Source organism: Humulus lupulus, chromosome X (assembly GCF_963169125.1).
Source record: "Humulus lupulus chromosome X, drHumLupu1.1, whole genome shotgun sequence".
NCBI classification, from domain to species: Eukaryota; Viridiplantae; Streptophyta; class Magnoliopsida; order Rosales; family Cannabaceae; genus Humulus; species Humulus lupulus.
Window position 1 is genome coordinate 10971643 of NC_084802.1, and position 20730 is coordinate 10992372.

At 31.8% G+C, this 20730-nt stretch overlaps 1 long non-coding RNA gene across 2 annotated transcripts; it reads left to right on the forward strand.

Moving 5' to 3' along the window:
* Positions 1-12534: 12534 nt before the first annotated feature.
* On the forward strand, positions 12535-16975 carry LOC133804799 (uncharacterized). 2 transcript variants are annotated; one of them, XR_009878635.1, is made up of 7 exons: positions 12535-12692; positions 12982-13039; positions 13133-13250; positions 14428-14548; positions 14759-14806; positions 15110-15353; positions 15444-16975. It is a non-coding gene; the product is annotated as an uncharacterized LOC133804799 (long non-coding RNA). The 2 variants fall into 2 exon arrangements; XR_009878634.1 differs by lacking the exon at positions 12535-12692 and having other exon boundaries at positions 12719-13039.
* Positions 16976-20730: the final 3755 nt, after the last annotated feature.

A 20730-nucleotide genomic window follows, 5' to 3' on the forward strand; every position in this document is an offset into this window, starting at 1 on the left:
CTCATGCGCCGAGGGTCCCTCCCACTTCATCTCGTGGTATAGTGACCTCAAAGCAGTTAGGACTCTGCACGAGTTGGTTTGGAGCTAGAATGGGGCGATGCCAGCATAATCCATGAAGTTCCGAAAATAGTCCTTTAGGGGTAGTAAGCCCCAGCTCGCACATGCTCGCGACACCAGGTTGCATGCTTAACCTTCCTCTCAGGGTCGTTATCACACATAGCATAGCAACTCCTTTCGTTGGAGCTTGTGGGTCGGCACTTCAGTTAGCTGGATAAATTCAACCCATGGTGGGCCAACAACTCTGAAATATGCCCGATAGAGGTGACAGAGCTATGATGATGTTCAACCTCGAAGAAAGAATCCTCTGAGACTGGAATGGAAAGGGTTTTAGAGGTGGTCGGCAGGTTCGAAATGTTCTCCATGAGATTGAATGAAAGCTCGCCTGAAGAAAAGGCTATGGTGACCCTACACTTGGGATCTAAAGGAATTGGTCGGATCTCGGGGTCTGGATCTAGACACACAGCAAATTGAAGCCTCTTCCTTTTTCTCTCTTCAACCATGTCAATTTGGCATCGAAAGTGGACTCAGATGTCTTCCCGTTTGAGTTGTTCCTTGTGCTCTCGGATCAACCATTGGTTTCATGTAAACGACAACTCAGGTTGAGGAGATGGTGGATGGTAAGAGATAGCAAGCTCAGGCCCCCATCGATTCTCTGAAGACTATGACATCTAACAAAAAGGAAAAATGAGAGGGCCCATTATTTAAAAGAATGGAAAAGATACATCCTTATAACTCAAGGTTGCAAGCTTGATATAATGAGATCGCCTTAATCGAGCCCGAAGGCTTGAAATAGAGAGATTAACTCAAATGCCAACACCTAACTATTGAAAATTTCGGGGCATCGAGAGTGTACCCATGCGAGAATGGGGCAGTTAGTGTCAGTTTGGAGTATCCCGAGTTTCTAGGGAAAAGTGGGCAGTTACCCAAAAAGGAGATACTATTGGGATACGTGCGTTAAAACCCCAATCCAAAACATTTTTAATTAGGCAATATGAAAACTATAACCTAATACCCCATAATCTAAAAAAGGTTCCATTTTTATCTGTTTTTACCAACAAAAAAAAAGGCTAAAACATGTTTATGATCTATATAAGCATACACAAACCTAAAAGCTACTTCATGCGAAGAAAGTTTCAAGAGTGCAGTAATAACTAGAAAGGTTTCCCTACATGTAGAGAAGGAATATTAAAATAATGTATGAATGAAAAGATTTAAAAACATACATAAAGTTTTTTGTGGGAACGAGGAGATCGTCGACTGGAGAAGGGGAAGCAGAAATGATCCCACGAAGCCGAAAGTGGTGATATTGCATTGCTTCTTCGGTTTGGAGAACATTCAAAGAGAAGATCCGTAGTTCGTGTTTTCTTTTCTGACAGCTAAAATGCAAAGGTGAAAAGTGGGGAGAAGAGAAGACGTATATATATATATTGGTAGGAAGAATTGTGAAAGGAAAACAGTTTTGAGCCCTTGATTTGAGTTAAAAAGTGACCTAAGTGATTTCAAAGATATAGCAGAAAAAAGAGAATGGGAAAAGACATCCGCAGGGAAAAGGGTACTCGAGTACTCATGCCACAATACTCTTTAATTCTTTCAAGATAGATCAAATTAAATCTAAACTGAATATTTTCAATGTAAAAATATATATCGTTGATTTCATGAAAATATTAATTAAAATTTAATTAAATTTGACTTTTAAAATTGTTACACCCAAATTTCGAGATTAACTAGACAACCTCGAAATGTACACTTGAAAAGGTTAAGCTCGGGACCTACAAGTGTCAGAAATACACTTATACGAAGGATCAAATGGTTCTAGGTCTGTTATTAGCACTTGAGCATGAGTTGCAGTGTTCGAGTCTGAGCATGAGTTACACTTATATTGCGTTGTCACATACATATACATTTTTTAAATAATAATTCAACGTAAATTAGAAAAACAAACTTAAAAATAATTAATTAACTAATTTTTTTATAGCGCAGCACTGGGATTGACTGAGAACTTCCATATCTAATCTCTTTTAGTTTCTTCTTATTTTCCTTGTTGACCCCAGAACATTTCTGCAAAAAGTTTTGTTGGTAATATATTTAGTCAAGAGAATTAAGTTTAGCAAGAAATTAATACCATGATTTCTGAGCATCGGAAAAATTCAATGGCCTTTTGCCACTGCGTATCTATGCAACCACCATAACGATTTTCTAGCCCATTAATCGTTAAATGTTCTTTAATATCGTACTTCCAATCAAAATAATTTTTAGCACATGATGTATCAATGCCTATTAAGAACCCAGGCATGTGCCCTTGTCCATATCTGGTACAACCGATATCGCACTACTACAAAACTGGGCTTTCCCGACACCCAACCACGACAGTCAACTCTGTTGACTGTCATAGTTGCTTAGTGTGACTCTACGCCGACAGTTAAAAACTGTAGGCATAGAGACCAATGCCGAAAGCTAATAATTGTCACCGTTGCTTTTGACTGTCGCTATTGACCCCAACGCCGACAGTTAATTCGAGACCAATGCCGACAGTTAAAATGTGTCGCTATTGACCCCAACGCCGATAGTTAATTCTAGACCAATGCTGACAGTTAAAAGGTGTCGCTATTGAGCCCAATGCCGACAATTAATTCTATACCAATGCCGACAGTTAAAATGTGTCGCTATTGACCCTAACGCCAACAGTTAATAAAAGTCCAATGCCGATAGTCATAAAATGTCGCCAAAATTCAAATAAAAAATTATAATTAATGAATAATATAATTTTAAAAATATAATCTAAATTATGTAAATATATATTTATAAAAATTATGTATTTATTAAAAACTTTTAAAACTAGATTTTTTTTTTATTTCTAAATTTTTTATTTACTTTTGTATTTATAATAATTTTTATATCAAAATTTAAATTTATTATTCTTTAACATATTTATAAAATTTGTATTAGTTAAAATATAGTTGTTTTATTAATTGGAAAAATATTGTAAAAAACTTAATGAATAATATAATTTTAAAAATAAACTAAATTATGTAAATATATATTTATAAAATTTATGTATTTATTAAAAAAATTTAAAACTAGATTGTTTTGTTTCTAAATTTTTCATATTATTATTTTTTGTATTTATAATCATTTTTATATCAAAATTTAAATTTATTATTCTTTAACATATTTATAAAATTAATTATATTATTAACTATATTATTCTTTTAACACATTTATAAAAAAAAAATTCCCCCCAAGCCTCAATTTTTTGTTACGGGTGAAACCAAAATAAAAACCCCCAAATTTTTGTTTCCCCCTCTATAATTAATACTTTTCCTCTCAGACCCATACCCCAAACCCCAATCTCTCATCTCAAACCCGAAACCTCTCTCTCTCCTCTCAGACCCCAAACCTCCCTCTCTCTTCTCTCAGACCCCAAACCACTCAAACCCCAAACTCTGCAGCATCCTCCGATCATCCTCTCGGGCAGCGGCATCCTCTCGGGCAGCTCCATCGTAGGCAGTGTCCCCAAGTTCTCCGATCAACGTAGGCGGCATTCACGACATTCACAGGTATATATATATTTATTGTTAATAACAACATATCAATGTATATGGAACAAATATATATAGTCACAATTTACAAAGTCCATCTCTTGATCCTTATTTAATTTGTTGTAGAACAGAGTCCCTGAAAAACTCACTATTATGCAATAAGAACCCAAGACATTGATGTGTGAGCGAGATCAAGAATTGTTCAAACTTATTACTACTCCATATAAATTAGTTATATATATATGAATTACTCGATTCTCATATGCCTTATAACATATATATATTTTGCTTTGATTAGTCGTGTAAAATACATAAAACCACTACATATATATGCTGTAAAAATTAATGTTGCTAGACTTTTAACTTGCTAAAATATAATAATATTATTATTAGTTTGATTATACAAACACTATAAGCCAATTCCTCCCCTTCCGATACTTATTAATACCCAAAATTTAGTTGATGATATTAGTTATTTATAGATTTTATTGTTTGGCAAAAAAGTCATGTTGAAATTAATCAACTACTCATCACTCTATTTGTTTGTTTTATTGTTAATATTGTAAACTTAATTTTTTTTTATATATATATATTGTTTTGTGAGCAGTGTAGTCTCGGCTAGAGGCATAGACTGTGATTTTGTCTAGATCTTTGGCGTATTTTGCCATTGTACTGAGAGTGCTTCAGTGTATGGGGTAAGTCAGTGTTTTGAGAACTGAATAAGTTCTTGTATGAGCTGATTGGTTCTTGTATAAGTTTTTTCTGTTTGCTTTAAGTTTTTCTTGATGGTTTTGTCCTCTTGCTTGTTCTGTTTTGTGTGGTAATCTTAATATCAGGATTAAACAATATATGCTTTTACTTTTTGCTCTGTGTTTTCTGTTAAGTGTTCCGAATCTTAAGCTTATTTTATAGCAATCAAAGAATAGCTTAAGCTCTGTTTTTTCTATGAAATCTTTGAAATCTCATTAGTTGTTTTTTTTATGCTATCAATATTTATGGACTTTGTATCTTGAGGTATTATTTTGGTTCTTTTATATGTTTAGGATTAATTAGGTGCCCATTTTGTTATTAGTTTGTGTATATGTGTGTTTAAATCAATTTCTTATCCTATTTAGAGTATGATTTATGGTTTATTTTAAAGAGTGTTATTAGTTGGTGTGTTGAGATTTTTAGTTAGAAATATATACCTGTTTGAACTTTTTGAGTTGTCCTTAGTTTTTGAGTTGTGATTCATTACTTTGATTCACAATCATATCTTTTTTCAGATCAAGATTTGACTCTTCTTTTTCATTAATATTTGTTTTAAGTGGAAAGATTGGTTTGCTTACAAATGGAGAACTTTTTCATTATTATCATATTGCAAGTTAAAGTTACAACTAACTCTTATATGTGCCTTGCATTGAGCATAACTCTTATTACTTGGATCCTTTTTATTTTATGTTAATTGTTCCGTGTTTTTTTTTTATTAATCAGGATGTTTTGTTTATTTTTTATTTTTTTGTGAATTAATTATAGTCTTACCATGTTTCGTGTTTGTTTTCATCAATTATATTTATAGCTTCATATAGTTCTCAAAGTTTAACTACATTATGGATATAAGTTATTAATTTATTTTTTTATTTGTAAAGTTTGATGATTTCAATTTGTTTGATGCTTGATGTATGATATTTTGGTTTACTCTTATGGACAATTGCCTTGAATATTGCTTTTAACAATTTTCGTTCAAAATGATAATTTGTGCTTGTGTAGGAATTCATCACTTTGAAGAATGATTCTTTATTATTTTCATAAGGAGATTGATTAACTCTGTATGTTTGGGCTTTGGCTATAATCAAATATATTTTCTGGAATATCTTTCTGTTTGATGCTCAATTCTTTGCTTGTACTGCTTTGTTAGATCATAATTTGCTTTAGTTCAAAGTTTTGAAGACTTTTTGTTAAAAGAAATTGGATTTTGATTTTTTTGCTTTTAGACATTATTGGTGTTTTTGAGAGTTATATTCTTATTTATGTATAGAGTAAGGAGACTTTGAGTGTTTTATATACTAATATGCATTAAAATATGACTTTGAGGATATTTAGTCTAGTTTATAAGGTCATTTGGTTTTCAAGAGAAAATAGAATCCAATATATGCATTTCAGTTGTGTGCACTGCCTATGATTATTGGTGCTGCTATGAGGTGATGTGAATCATGTAATTGTTCCATAAAGAAACTGCTATCAAAATCATTTCATTCTGATTGAGCACTTAACAAACATTATTCTTAAGATTTGAGATTGGCTTTGAGCTATTCCTGTACATTTCTGAAACTATTTCTTTATGATATATCATATATGTGCACTTGTTACTCTACGGTGGTGGGTACATTCCTTGATACTCCTATGATGTAGCTATGATATCCTCATTTTCTCCCTTCGTTTGTGGGAAGAAATGCAGTAGTTTTTTGCTTTTCATCTATAGGCTCACTGACTGTGTTTAAGATTTGACACACGACGTAGTGAACAATTTGACCAATCGGTCAATTTAGCCTATTACATTTAAAAGGGGGGGGGGGGGGGGGGGGGGAATTCATTATTAATAAATTGATTTTGTATAATACACAGATTTTAGTTTGTCAAGTTTTGAGCTTTTTGTGTGTTTGCATCAATTAATTTCCTAGTGGCCTTTTCATATTTAAACACAAGTTTAGTTTATGTTTTTTTTTTAAAATAAATAAATATAGAAGTGCTCTCAGTAGTTATATTGCTCTCTTTCATCCATTTCTTATAATTGATACTCTTCAGTTGAAGACTTCCATTCTAAAGATAAATCTTAATTTTTCAGTGCAACAAGCAAAACCCTTGCTGGCATGTTTTTAGGAAAGTTATTTGTTGGGACTGGTATGGGTTTGGGACCTCCTGTTGCTGCTCTCTATGTAACTGAGGTACGAGGACCATTAAATCTTTCTCGCAAGTGTTGGCGTGTGTTTTTACACTATCTCAAAGGTGTAGTTTTATCTCATCCAATTTTTCCAATTTTTATCGTTGGCAGGTTTCACCTGCTTTTGTTAGGGGTACTTATGGAAGCTTAGTCCAAATTGCTACATGCCTTGGGATCATGGGGCTCTTTTAGTTGGAATCCCTGTCAAAGATATTGCTGGCTGATAAGAATGAATTCCAGATCTTTTTGTCTTTGGTTTTATATATTTATTTGTTTGAAAGTACATTATAGTTTATTTTCTCAGGTGGCGCGTTTGTTTTTGGGTATCTACAATTCCAGCTACAATACTTGCTCTTGCCATGATTTTCTATGCGGAAAGTCCTTCTTGGTTGTACAAGGTTTGCATGCATTCATCTTTTGCACAGAAGATAACAGCTTTATGTTTGACTAGCAAAAAGAAGATGGTCTTCACACTTTTTTTATTATGTTTTTCTTTTCACGAGGAGAGTTAGTTCCATTTGGTTATGTATCCATTTCATCTCTTTTTTGAACAATGATAAATTTCCTGGGATTTTTCTCACTTTGGCTGAGACCTTCTCCTTTCGTTAGTCGTATCTTTTTTCCTATTCTTAAACAGAACATACATGAAAGCGACTTATTTTTCTACTATGTAGACATAATACAGAAAACACATAAAATTAGTTAAAAAAAAATACATGTTTTGCATAATCTGAAAATTATGTCAGCGGCTCTATTGAAAACATCCTATAGCATTCTCACTATTATTTTATTTGATAGCAAGGAAAAGCTGCTGAAGCGGAAGTTGAATTTGAGAAGCTTTTTGGAGTAGCACAAGTCAAAGTAGCAATGACAGAGCTGGCCAAGTTAGACAGAGAAGATGACATAGATTCTGTTAAGATTTCAAAATTGTTATCTGGTCCTCATTTTAGAAGTATAGATAAGATACTGTCTTGTATGATTGGTAATTTCATTTGTTTGTGAAATTTATAATTCTAAGCTTCAATTCATCTATTTTATATAAGAATATGTATCCTTCTTTTCCTTGTTTTCAAAATCTGTAATGCTACACTTCCGTTCATCTGTTTTCTTTGTTCCTTCTCCGAAAGTTCTTTGTTATTCACGCATTCCTTTTGCAGTTGTTTTTATTGGGTCAATCCTATTTGCTTTACAACAGCTATCTGGTATAAATGTAGGAATGAGATGGTATTGATATCCAAACTTTAACATAGAAATCTTATTAGGCTAGTTGGCTCACTCTTTCAGTTTTCTCTCTCTATGAATCTGGTTGTATATATATATATATATAAATATATGTTTTTTGTTGTATTAATTCTATTATATTTTTTTGTATGAAAGGGGAAATTTTTTGGGTTTGTTTTGTTAGGTCCCTCTCTCTCTCGGCATCCTAGCTACTCTGGTATGTATTTTATTATCATATTGCAAGTTAAAGTTACAACTAACTCTCATATGTGCCTTGCATTGAGCATAACTCTTATTGCTTGGATCTTTCTCATTTTATGTTAATTTTTAGTTCTGGCTAGCTAGATTGCCAATTTTGGTGTTCATTCCAAAATCATTTTTGTGACTAAAAACTACAGTCATCTTTTTTATTTCTTCTGCAACCTCAAGTTCTCTATTTATTTTAGTTTTGGTTTGACTTTAATGGTGTTTATTCTGTATTGTAGGCTAAAACTTTGCTTGGATATTTAAGAGAACCAAGACAATTATATAAGTGAACCAAGACAACAAGAAATTCTTCTTCAAGTTGTTGGGTATTATTTTCTTTCTTGTTTGTAAGAATTATGTATAGTGAGATTTGATGTATTATTTAAATTGAGAATAATGAATTTTTATTGAGAATTATAATGAATTTTTATTGAGAATTATTTAGTCTCTTGGGGATTTTATGTATTATTTACATTTCAATTATATGAATAAATGTTGTATGTATATGAATTTTTATTATGATAAATATAATTTTTTTTTTACAAGTTATGATAATAATAATTAATTATGTGAGTAATTTTTTTATTTAAATTTATATCAAACTTCAATTGTTAAAAATATAATTAAAAGTTTTAAAAAAATATATTGAAAAATTATTTATATATATAAATTTAATGTTACGACGACACCTATTGACTGTTGGTTTTGCTAGCAACGGCGACACATATTAACTGTCGGCATTGCCAGCAACGGCGACACGTATTAACTGTCGGCATTGCCAGCAACGGCGACACGTATTAACTATCGGCTTTGCCAGCAACGGCAACACGTATTAACTGTCGGCGTTGCTAGCAACAACGACACATATTAACTGTCGGCGTAGCCAACAACAGCGACACCTATTAACTGTCGGCGTAGGCAACAACAACGACACTTATTAACTGTCGGCGTAGCTACCCCTACGCTGGCATAGGCAAATACGACAGTTAGTTGACTATTGTCATTGCTCAATAGCGACAGTTAAAAACTGTCGGGAAAGCCCGTTTTTGTAGTAGTTCAAACAAATCATCCTAAATTACAAACATTTATTAGTAAATATGATATATATAATTAAATAGAATTAACATAAATACAAAATTACATACCTCCAAATGTGCAAGTATTCTTTGTTTCGAGGCATTTGGTACTTTTGACCGTAAAGGACAGTCTGGATCTGTGTACTGTCGAACAAGTAATCCCAGCTCTCTTGAGAAATTTGAGCTGTAATCTCCGGTCTCTTTATACGTTCTCCCTCGCACGTCCCACTCGAGAGGTAGAGGACACCCCAACTCTTCCCTTTTTTCTCACGTGTTAAATCCTTTGTGGCGTCCACGATTGTTTGGAGGAGCTATTGTATGCAAATTTAGTATTTTAAAATTAATATGTATTAACTGTTAAAATTTAAGGAGTGTATCAATGTGTAATGTATTACCTCTTTCACAATCAGCTGGGATATCTGATGGTCCACGTGGAGGATCGCATCCTCCACCATTACCCCCGTGAGATCGAGCAATAATGTCAGTCATATCTGTCAAATTAATTGATATTAAAATTACATTTATACTAAACATATTAACTATAATAATCAATTACTGTAAAACATAATTACTTCAACATATTATAAAATTACAACTTAATCATCACTATAATAATCTTCACTATCACCATCAGTTTCTATGTGTTCATCTTCCTCTTCATCATCTTCTTCTATGAATTCAGCTTCCTCTTCCTCTTCCTCTTCCTCCTCCTCCTGCTCCTCTTCCTCCTCCTTCTCTTCCTCAATTGCAACATTATATATCTCAACAAATTGTAATGGAACCCCCGTACGTTCAAAGTTGATTTGTGGCAATGGACCAAGATCAACGAATAATTGGAAATCAGAGGAACTAGTGTCGTGCATCCACTTCTACATCCTCCACTTGTTCTTTAACTAGTGGGATGTCCCACACAATTCTGCGATGCACTACTGGACGAATTTCCAGTGAGATTTATTTTTAAGGTCATCAATGTAGAAAACTTGGTTAGCCTGAGTTGCTAAGATAAATTTATCATCTTTGAAGGCCTTTGAACTAGTTTTAATAATCGTTATGTTTTGCTCAGACTTTAATCCTAAAGACCGATTAGTGTAAAACCATTTGCACTTAAATAATACAATAGAACAACCAGAAAGATATGACATCACTAAATATTCTTCCAACTGGCTGTAAAAAGTATTATTTTCAACTCCCGCTACAGAGACTCCACTATTTTGAGATTTGCGATTCTTGTCCCTGTCATAACAAAAAAATCTAACTCCATTTACAACACACCCAGGGTACGAAGCAACGCGAGTTGAAGAATTGTTTGCTAAAGAGATTAATTCTTCATGTACTTCTGAGGAACCCATTTTCCGAAGATGATAAATCTTATTATAAAACCAATTAGAAAATTCATTTCTATGTAATTGGTCTAGGTTTTTAACACCTCAAGTATGAAGAATTTCCATATGCTATCTTAAACAAACAAAAACAATCAATTTAAGAGTTACTAATAAGTATTATAATAAACATGTAATGAAAGGATGAACTACTTTAATTACTTAATGAAGATATGGAAAGATCTCATTGCAGTTATTTAGAATATACCAATCCGCTGTTTTCTTCACTTCATCTTCCAAAATTGTCAAGGATTTCTTACCAATTGGACGACCCTAAGATCGAAAGACCGACATCTTTTTAAGTGATGGACCAATATCTACATTTCGGTCTAGACTATTGAACTTTGTTTCAACTTCTTTTAAGTACATGGAGCAAAATGTTAATGCCTCATCAACCACATATCCTTCTGCTATTGACCCCTCTGTACGTGCTTTATTACAAACATAATTCTTAACTTTTTCATATACCTTTCAAAAGGATACATTCACCTAATGTGAATCGGTCCTCCAAGTATTGCTTCTTTCGGTAAATGTACGAAAAAACAGGAGGGAAAATGTTTTCTAACTTGCAAACAATCTCAACAATTGAAGTTTTTACTTTTTCTAAATCTGAGACTTTTAAAATTCTTGCACAAATGAGCTTGAAGAAAGTGCATAACTCAATAATAGTTTTACTAATTGATTTCTCTAGGAATACATGTACACCAACTAGCAAAAGGTGTGCTTAGTGATGTGACAATCAAGCGATTTCAAACTGGTGGTCTTATTGTCATTATCAATCACATTCTTCCTTAGGTTAGATCCAAAACCATCTGGATACTTCACTGATTTAAGAAATCGACAAAACTTTTGGCGATCTTCAACATTGAAAGTAAATTTGGCAGTAGGCTTTTGTATCCGACCATTCAACTTCTTCAGCTGTAACTCTGGCCTCATCTTCATCTTCTCCAAGTCTACTCTGGCACTAACTGTATCTTTGGTCTTATTCTCCAGCCCAACTATTGTGCCTACTAAACTATAGCACACATTTTTCTCAACATGCATAACATCTAGATTGTGTCGCAACATTATGTTGGCCCAATATGGGAGCTCAAAAAATATACTTTTTTTTTTGCCAACCTACTTACTCTTTTGCACGCTTTCTTTTTTGGCCACCATATCTTACATGCTTACCAGGAAGAGAATCTGGTATAAAACTCATTTGTGTGAACATATCTTGCATGGTTAATGGCTTTGGTGGTAGTCTTTTTTCAACAACACCATATGTCTTCTTGTCCTTTCTAATAACATGTTTGATTGGTAAAAAATGTCTATGGCCATAAAAAGCAACCTTTTTTTGCAAACAAATAGATGGTGTTGCCACATTCCAAGTAGAGCAAGCATTATTACCTTGGGCAGTCCTTCCAGAAAGGCTACTCTTTGCTGGGTAATCGTTTATAGTCCACATCAAAGCTGCTCAAAGAGTGAAGAAACTACCATCGACTGCATCTCGAGTCTGTATACCGATCACCCATAATTCTTTTAACTCATCAATCAATGGTCTTAAGAAAACATAAAAATATTTTCCTGGCGAATGAGGTCCCGAAATTAATAAGCTCAACATGAACTTACACTACAACAAATCTGACCTTTACCTACATATTTGTTACCTACATATATTTATTGGTAGCTAAAGATATCTTTTACCTACGCTTATTTATTGTAACCGATTATTAGTAGGTAATTCTTATAGATATAGCGCAAGGATATAAAAAATATCATTACTTACCATTAGTATTGGTAGGTAATGAGTTTACCTACGAATAAGTTTGGAGGGAAATTTTTTTATCACTACCGCTTATTTTTCCCTCTAGTTTTAACATAAATTTTACATATAAATTTTTTAAGTGGTGATGTGTTTGTCGAGGTGTATTAAATAAACTGACATGTCAAATGAGAGATATATGTGGATGTACATGTGGCACTAATAATATTATTTATTTATTTAAAAAAATTAATATTTAGTTTTTTTATTTAAGGTTTATAATTTATAAACCTAATACATCTATCTCTCTAACCCTATCCTCACGCTACACATCTCTTCATTCTTTAGCCCTAACCCTCTTGTCTTTTCTCTTCAGCAGCACTCTCATCTCTTCTTTATTCCATACAAGATGGTCGATCTGCCATCCCTTCATCCTCTACTCCTCACTCGGCTTAATCCCTTCATCCTCTACTACAATATCTCTGGATCATCTCTCTGTGGAATCGGGTTGGTGCTTTCTCTCACTACACCAAATAACCTTTTCCACAACATATCATCATAACTCTATTGAAAAAGTATTATAATAAGTATATTAAATTATTTAAAAAAAATTAAAGAGTTTGAAATGTATTATAATAGTGGGAAACGAAAATTAGGCGGTAGCTTTTTGGCAAAAGCCTGCAAAATCTGAAGGCTTTTCTTTTTGTTTAAAGCAAAATATAAAAAAAGGTATTTTGTTCGCCTTTTTCCACTTCCATTCTATTCTGATATATTCTTCTCATCCCCATTCTCAAAGACTCTCTTCGCTCCAGCCGTCACACATTCTCTATTGAGTACTCTCTGAAATTGATTAGGTAAATCATCTATCTCTTTGTTATGTATTAGGAATTAGGGTCTATTTATTTATTTGGAAAAGTGGGTTTATTTATTTATTCTCTCCATTTTAGCTTTAAGTTTGCTCTTGGATTGTTTCTCTTCCGATTGTCTCTGCCATCTCTCCTATCATCTTCAACAACTTTGATTATCTACCATTTTTTGTCTTCTCTGGCATCATTAGCTATCCGGGTAAGGCCTTTGTTTTGGGTTTGACTTTTTGTTTTTGATCTTAGGTTTTCTTCTTTGCTTGCTTTTCTACTGATGTTTGAGTTTTTGTTCTTACATTGTTATTGTACTACTTTAATCAGGCATTACGTTATGTATTATCGGCCATCTAAGAATAGACTTCTTGGCTGCTTTAATCCATGTCTAGATCCATCAATTCAAATGTTATATATATATATATATTTATAAATGCATATATATACAAATATTTGCTTTCAATATCCTCCTTCAAAGTTTATTTATTCTCTTCTGCTTCACTCACAGTAAATGTCTCTCACTGTTTCTATAAACTTATTGCTCTGGTTTATTACTCTTATTGTTATATTTTCTATTTGTGATTTTATGCCTCGATTTTCTTATTGCTCCGATTTATTACTCTTATTGTTATATTTTTCTATTTATGATTTTAAAGAATCGAAACCATAGATGTTTGGTATTTTGTATTTGAGTTTCTTTGATTAATATATATTCCTTCAGTTACTGCAAGAGTTTTTAATTTTGCATTGGGTTTATCAGGAGCTTTTAGTTATATTGTTTCATGTTTTTATATTTGTGATTCATTTTGCTTAAAGTGTTTAGTTTTCTTGTTTAATTTATGATTGGTTTTATTCTTTCAATCACCATTTTTTATTCTCTTTTTGTGATTTTGGAATTTCGTGATGTTCAGTTTAGCTTTGGGTATCAATATATTTTCATCTTTCATTAGTTTAACTCTGTTGCTTCTGGTATCATTTTTCTAATTTTTAATTACAGACATTATACTTGGTTGTATAAAATGCCGTATTTTAATCACACCCATAACTTTAATATCTTAAACTACAAATGAAATCTAGGAAGTTTGCCATTCTTTTGGATTTTTTTTTTTTTATGATAAAGACTAATTTGCTAAAGAAGTTTCATGCTGAATTAGTTTTAAAATATTTTATAAACATAAAGATTTATAAACGAAGTGAAGTGTGCATACTCTTTGGTTTTGTGGGACTTGACCAATATTTGGGTAAAACATTGATAAAGAGTTCCAATCTCAAGTTTTTTTTTTCTAGTTCTTTATATATTTATATATATATATATATATATATAAATATTTATATACGATGAAAGCAATGAGGTGTTAATTTTACTTGATTCTTTATCCTTGCAGGATGACATTTTTTGACATTGTGTTTGAAATGAACAAACTGCAGCAAGTGATGAAGATTTAAGTAAATTTAAGAAACTGCAGGACATATCCTCATGATTCTGGGAGACGACATCAAGCTTTGGTATGTATTGACATCCTCATATTTCTTAAACATTTACATTGAGAATGTGGAGGTGACAAATATACACATATAATATATATATGTGTGTGTGTGTTTTCCCTTTCTTTGCAAGTTCCATGTTGATTAGTGGGTGATGGCTAAAATTTTTCTAGTATATGTTTATTTTTTCTATATTATATTAGACCAACCATTTGCTTGTTCTTGCTGCAGTTGAATTTAACCATAATGAAAGTTCATACTTGCTGAAGCTGATATAAGGTGTGCATTGAAAACTTTATTTGAATTTTACAATATTTCTCAACATTATAGCATATTATTTATTGATATAATGCCCCTGTAATGACTTTTAGATAGTTTCCAACCATGAGTGATCATCTTTTCTTTTTTAATTATTTTTTTTTATTGTCTATACCACTAGTTGTGGTCTTTATTGAAACTTAACTATGCAAGTATTAAAGTAAGGATTTTTTTATTTTATTTAGTTTTTACTTTGTTATTAATGATTTCATGTAATTAATGCCTCTGTAATGACTTGGCTTTATTGGTTCAACATGAACTCAGGTAGTGTCTATTTGTGTTTCTTCATTCTTCATTATGTGAAACCCAGAAAAGTGGTTGCCACCTCCCTCCGACGAGTACTCTTAGCTACTGCCACCGCCTTCAAATTTGAATATTTGCCTCTATTGTCAAGTTGTCTTAGCCCCTATTGACACCACCATCTTTGAATCGCTGACTCCCTTCTCTGGATTTTTGAATCTCCGTCTCAGCCCCTGAAACGACTTCCTGGTTTCGATTTTTTCTATGGGTATGGTTTTGTTTAAATTGTGTTTAAATTAATGGTTGTTATCCTTTGTTTTGTTTTATCTTTGTTGTGATTGTTATTCGGTTTTGACAGGGGCATCATATATTGAGATTGTTGTTCGGTTTTGACAGGGGCGCCATATAGAGATTTTTATCGGTTTGCTTGCTTGGGTGGTATGAAATTTTTGATACACTTGGCTATGTCTTTATGCGTTTCAGATTTTTGGCTCAGTGGTTTGGTGGCTTTGAGTTTCATATTGTCGGTTTGTTGCCTTTTAGGTATATTGTTATGATTTATTTTGATTAAATTCTGAATATTCTGAAGGATTAATGATTGTGCATTGTTCTGAGGCCCTTTGATTGTTATTTGCAATGTGTATTAGTATATGACTTAGATTTAATATGGTTTAGGTGTTTAGTATTTGCAATGTGTGTTTAGTCTTTAAGTGTGTTAAGAATTTTGTGTATTTTTCTTTGTTTGCTTGTATGGTCTAGTTTGGTTTACAACTTGCTTTTCAGCTTGCTATTTATTTGTATGGTTTGTTCTATGTGCATTCAAGCATGATCTGTTCATTCAGACTTTGCCTTTTACTCTAAATAAGAATTTAGTTTGGTTTTGATGTGAGTATAAGATATGAATAGATTAGTTTGATAAGTTTAATACATTGATGAATCTAGTTTTTTGTTCCTGTACTCAGATTTAGATGTTTGGCGAGTTGGGTACTTTGTTTCTGAAATTTGTTTTCATATTTGGATATTTGGTTTCTTAGGACTTTGTTTAAGATATTGATATATTTATGCATATTGAAGACACAATTTCTTTATTCATGTTTCAGATTTTATATTAATTTTAAGGTATAGAAGTTTTGATTTCATATTATAGTTGAAGAAATTGACTAAGGATGATTTTTTTTTAATAGTTAAGCACTGATTTCATTTATTTATTTGCTGCTATGATTTATGTTGATTAAATCCCTAATAATTTGAAGGGTTTATGATGATTGATTTTTCTAAGGCAATTTTTTTTATGCTCTGTTTAAGGTAATTTTTTATAATATGTATCGATCCTTTTTTGTTGCTCTGGTTTGTTGTGTTTAGTTCTTTAGTGTTTCATATCACCATATTTTTGTATTCTGTTTTATTTTTAGGCAATCTGTTGTGGTATGTGTCATTGTTACTTTGAATTATTTTGGCCTATGATGTTCAAGAATAAATATACTTATTTTATGTTGGTGATTATGACACTTGATGTGTTCATATTTTATATTTATTTTTAATATATGTTGGTATCTCAAGTGTCGTAAATGCCCATAATAATAAATCATATATTTTCTGAAATCCTTATGATGGTTAAATTGGGGATATTTATTTTGCTGAAATTAATTATAAAGTCCTTCTCACTGGCGCCAATTCGAACCCCACCTTCGGCCATTGTCGGTGTCCACCTCCCAAAGTCATCATCGACATTCACAATAAGTTCAGTTAGAGAAAAGGAGGCTCTCATGCAATAATCGAAAAGTGAAGAATAGGAAGAATGTCAAGAAAAATGACATTATTGAGTTTTCAATGACCTAAAAATAATGTATAGATATTTTTTTTTTATGAAATGTGCTTCTTAATAAGCAATGAACATTGTATAATATATGTTTGCTTATTTTTTTATTATAGTTAAATAATTTATTTGATTAATAATGTTAAATATTTTTCAAATTAATTACTTTCATTTATTATTTATATTAAATAAAATTTATATATATAATTAAAATTACCTACATAGAAATAGTATATTTCATCACAAATAAATAAGTGTAGGTAAAAATAAGTATACTACAACATGTCACGTGGACCAATCATTTAGTGCCACATAACCGATAAAAAGGGGATAAGTAATACAATCATTCGAATTTCTTGTAGTACGTGGACAAATTATTGTTTGACATGTGGAGCAATCACAAGATGCCAAGTGGTGGTATTGATGTATGCCATGTAGGATGCCACGTCATCAGACACATAAACTATGGATACCATGTCAGCAAACATGTAGGATGCCACATCATCAAATATGTCATCTGCTGACTCATCAATTGATTTATAACTTAGTGGGGTCCACTGATTCTTTTACCTACCAGTATTAATAAGTGTAGGTAAAGACTCTTTCCCCACTAACATTTACCTACCAATCTTTACCAATTTAATATTGGTAGGTAAACCATATTACCTACCATTAGGCTAGTTTTACCTACACTTACAATTGGTAGGTAAAGACTCCATTTTCTTGTAGTGTTAGTTTCTCTCATGCACAACCATGGTGGCAAGTTATATGTCGTCAACAAAACCAACCACATACTATAAGAAAGACTCATTATACCAAAGGGATTGAATCCATCAGCAGTCATCCAAGGCGCACATTCCTGGGTTCCATTGCAAACGTTGGATTATTTCGGTCAAAGTCCTTCCAAGCTTTCCCATCAGTAGGATGACGCAATACACCATCTTCGTTTATTCGTTGCTCGTGATGCCATCTCATATGTTGAGCAATGTGCCTCGATGCATATTTTCGCATTAACCTAGGGGTTAAAGGAAAGTAACGCATCACGTTATGAGGCACTTTCTTGCCCTTGGTGTTCTTGTCCACCCACCGATCCTCCCCACAAACGGGACATTTTCTTTTTCCAGCATGTTCTCTCCAAAACAATGCGCAATCATGCTTGCAGACATGGATTGACCCGTAGCCCAATCCAAGTTTACGCAACAACCTTTTTGCTGCATAATGCGATTTTGGAAGCTTATTTGGGGCTGAAAATGTATCATGTAAACTCCAGCATTCCATCAAATATTTTGTTGGGAATTTTTCCCAACAATTTGAAATGCATCAACTTCACTATGAAATTCAATGATGTGTAATTTTGACACCCAATGAATAATGGAGTCTCGATCTTAGCAAACAAATCGTTATAATGTTACCCACCCCTGTAGTCTACTGTAGGTATCTCTTGATCACGCTCATTTTCTTCATATTCATCATTGTCATTTTGCATAAAATCATTGAGAGCATCCATCATTTCATCTTCATCATTTTGATCTATCACTTTCCTTATTTGTATTATTTCATCCTCTCCATGCCAATGCCAATCAATATATATTTCCGTAGAAAACTATTTACAAAGAGATGATTTCTAATACATCAATCGTCTGAAATTCAACATTAACACACCTCCTACATGGGCATTTTACCAATCCCCTTAAGTCAACGCACTACCTAGCTCTCTGAAGAAAATCCATCACACCAACTTCATACTCATAAATAATCGATCTGTCAAATTAATTCAGCTCTTGTCGATTGACATTGTATGAGTGTAGCACTGCACGGAACACTTATCATCAAACTTACAATCAATTTGTGTGTGTGTCCTAATTCAGAGAGAGTCAAATTTAAGAGTCTTTAATGACTCACCTTCTCCAAACGGGTCTAAGGCTTCTTGTGAAGAACACTAATAAAATAAAAAATTATCACTAGGTAATGATAACACACTATCATATCTTTGGTAATAATTTCTTATTACCAAATAAAAAAACTTCTTAAATATTGTTTTTATAATGTCTTATGCTCTTTGAAGTCAATTATGTTGTTTTATGATATCTAACTGTAATATATTTGAGTGTAAATATTATTAAAATTATTTAAATTTGACATTTTTTTTTCTAACTTCAAATATTAATTTTAATTTTAATTACAATTAATGGTTAATCTTTTACAATTAAATTAATTTTAATAATTATTAAGATTATGTTTAAAATTGGTTTTCTAATAATACATTTTTTGATTTTATTTAATCAGAACTAACAAATATTATTATTTTACATATTAATTCACTATTTATTAATTTACATATTTTATGCTTTATTGAATAGTTTTATTAATTTACACAAAATTTATAAGATTAGGTTAAAAGTTATTTAATTACTTTATGAATTATTACTTAAATTATTTAATTAATATTCAAGAATAATGTTTATTTTTTTTTAAATTTGGTTTCATAATGTTATTGTTAATTTTATTTAATCATAATTAAAAAATATATATTATTTTACTTATCAATTCACTATTTATTAAATTAGAAATTGTATTGAGTACTTCTACTAATATTCACAATATCTCTAAATTTTACAATTTTATAAAAAATTCGGCAGAATAACGATTATATTTTTATTTATCCCAAAATTTAAAATCCTGCAAATAACACATAAAACATATACAAACCCAAAATATACACAGAACAGTACACATACAACTATTAGTCTTAATTTTATTACTTATGCAAAAATATCGTAATTTCCCTAAAAACAACAACACCAAAAACAAAAACAAAGCATCAATATTCATCAATGCTAAGATTAAAAAAAATAACAACAACAACAACAACAAATACCAATTTTAACAAAAAAAAAAACCAATCTAATAATATAACTTTATTAATTCAATCTATTAATCGAACTTTATTAACCCAATCTCTTTAATAATATAACACTCAAATTAATTATCCCAAACTAAAAAATTAACACTCAAATATTGTATTTTTCATTTATAATTATACAACACATTTTCATAAATATTAATTAAACTCAAATCTGATTTTTAATTTAATTATTTAAATAAAAAATACATATATATATATATATACCTATAACAGCAACTGTGAAGACACCCAATGAACTGGGGTTATGGAGGAGCAGAGGGGACTAGGGCGATGTCGGAATGCCACCGGAGTTGCTCCTGGAACTGTCCGTACGATGGCTGGCAGCAAGAGGAAAAATCAAAACAAAAATGGTGAAAAAAACCAAAAAAAAAAAAATGTGAAATCTTACCAATAAGAGAGAGTGGCTAGGTCAATCTTGGAATGTGTTTGTAGACACAAAATCAACCAAAAATACTTCATAAAAACAAAACAAAACAAAAAATACACATAAATCTCGGATTCAAAATATCACAATAACAAAAAAAAAATCAAAGAAAAATACAAATATACATTCAAATCTTGGAATGAAACTCAAAATCTAACCATGGTAGAGTTGAAATTGGGGATAAATGGGTTTTATAGTGAGAGAGTGGGGGTTCTTTTAGAGAGAAGTCAGAGGAAATGGGGTTTTGCTAGAGAGATAAATAACTTTTTTCGCATCTGGAGGAAGAAGAAAGGTTTCGGTCTTTTTAATTATGTTGACGACTTCTACCGAGAACATGTTCTAAGTAGAGGGTGTTCTCGGTATATCAACTAAAATGAAGAAAAAAAAACCGCGCGGTTCCGAAATGTTTCTACCGATAACATATTCTCGGTATATCAACCAAAATGAAAAAATACCGTGTAGCATTGGCGCAGTTCTGA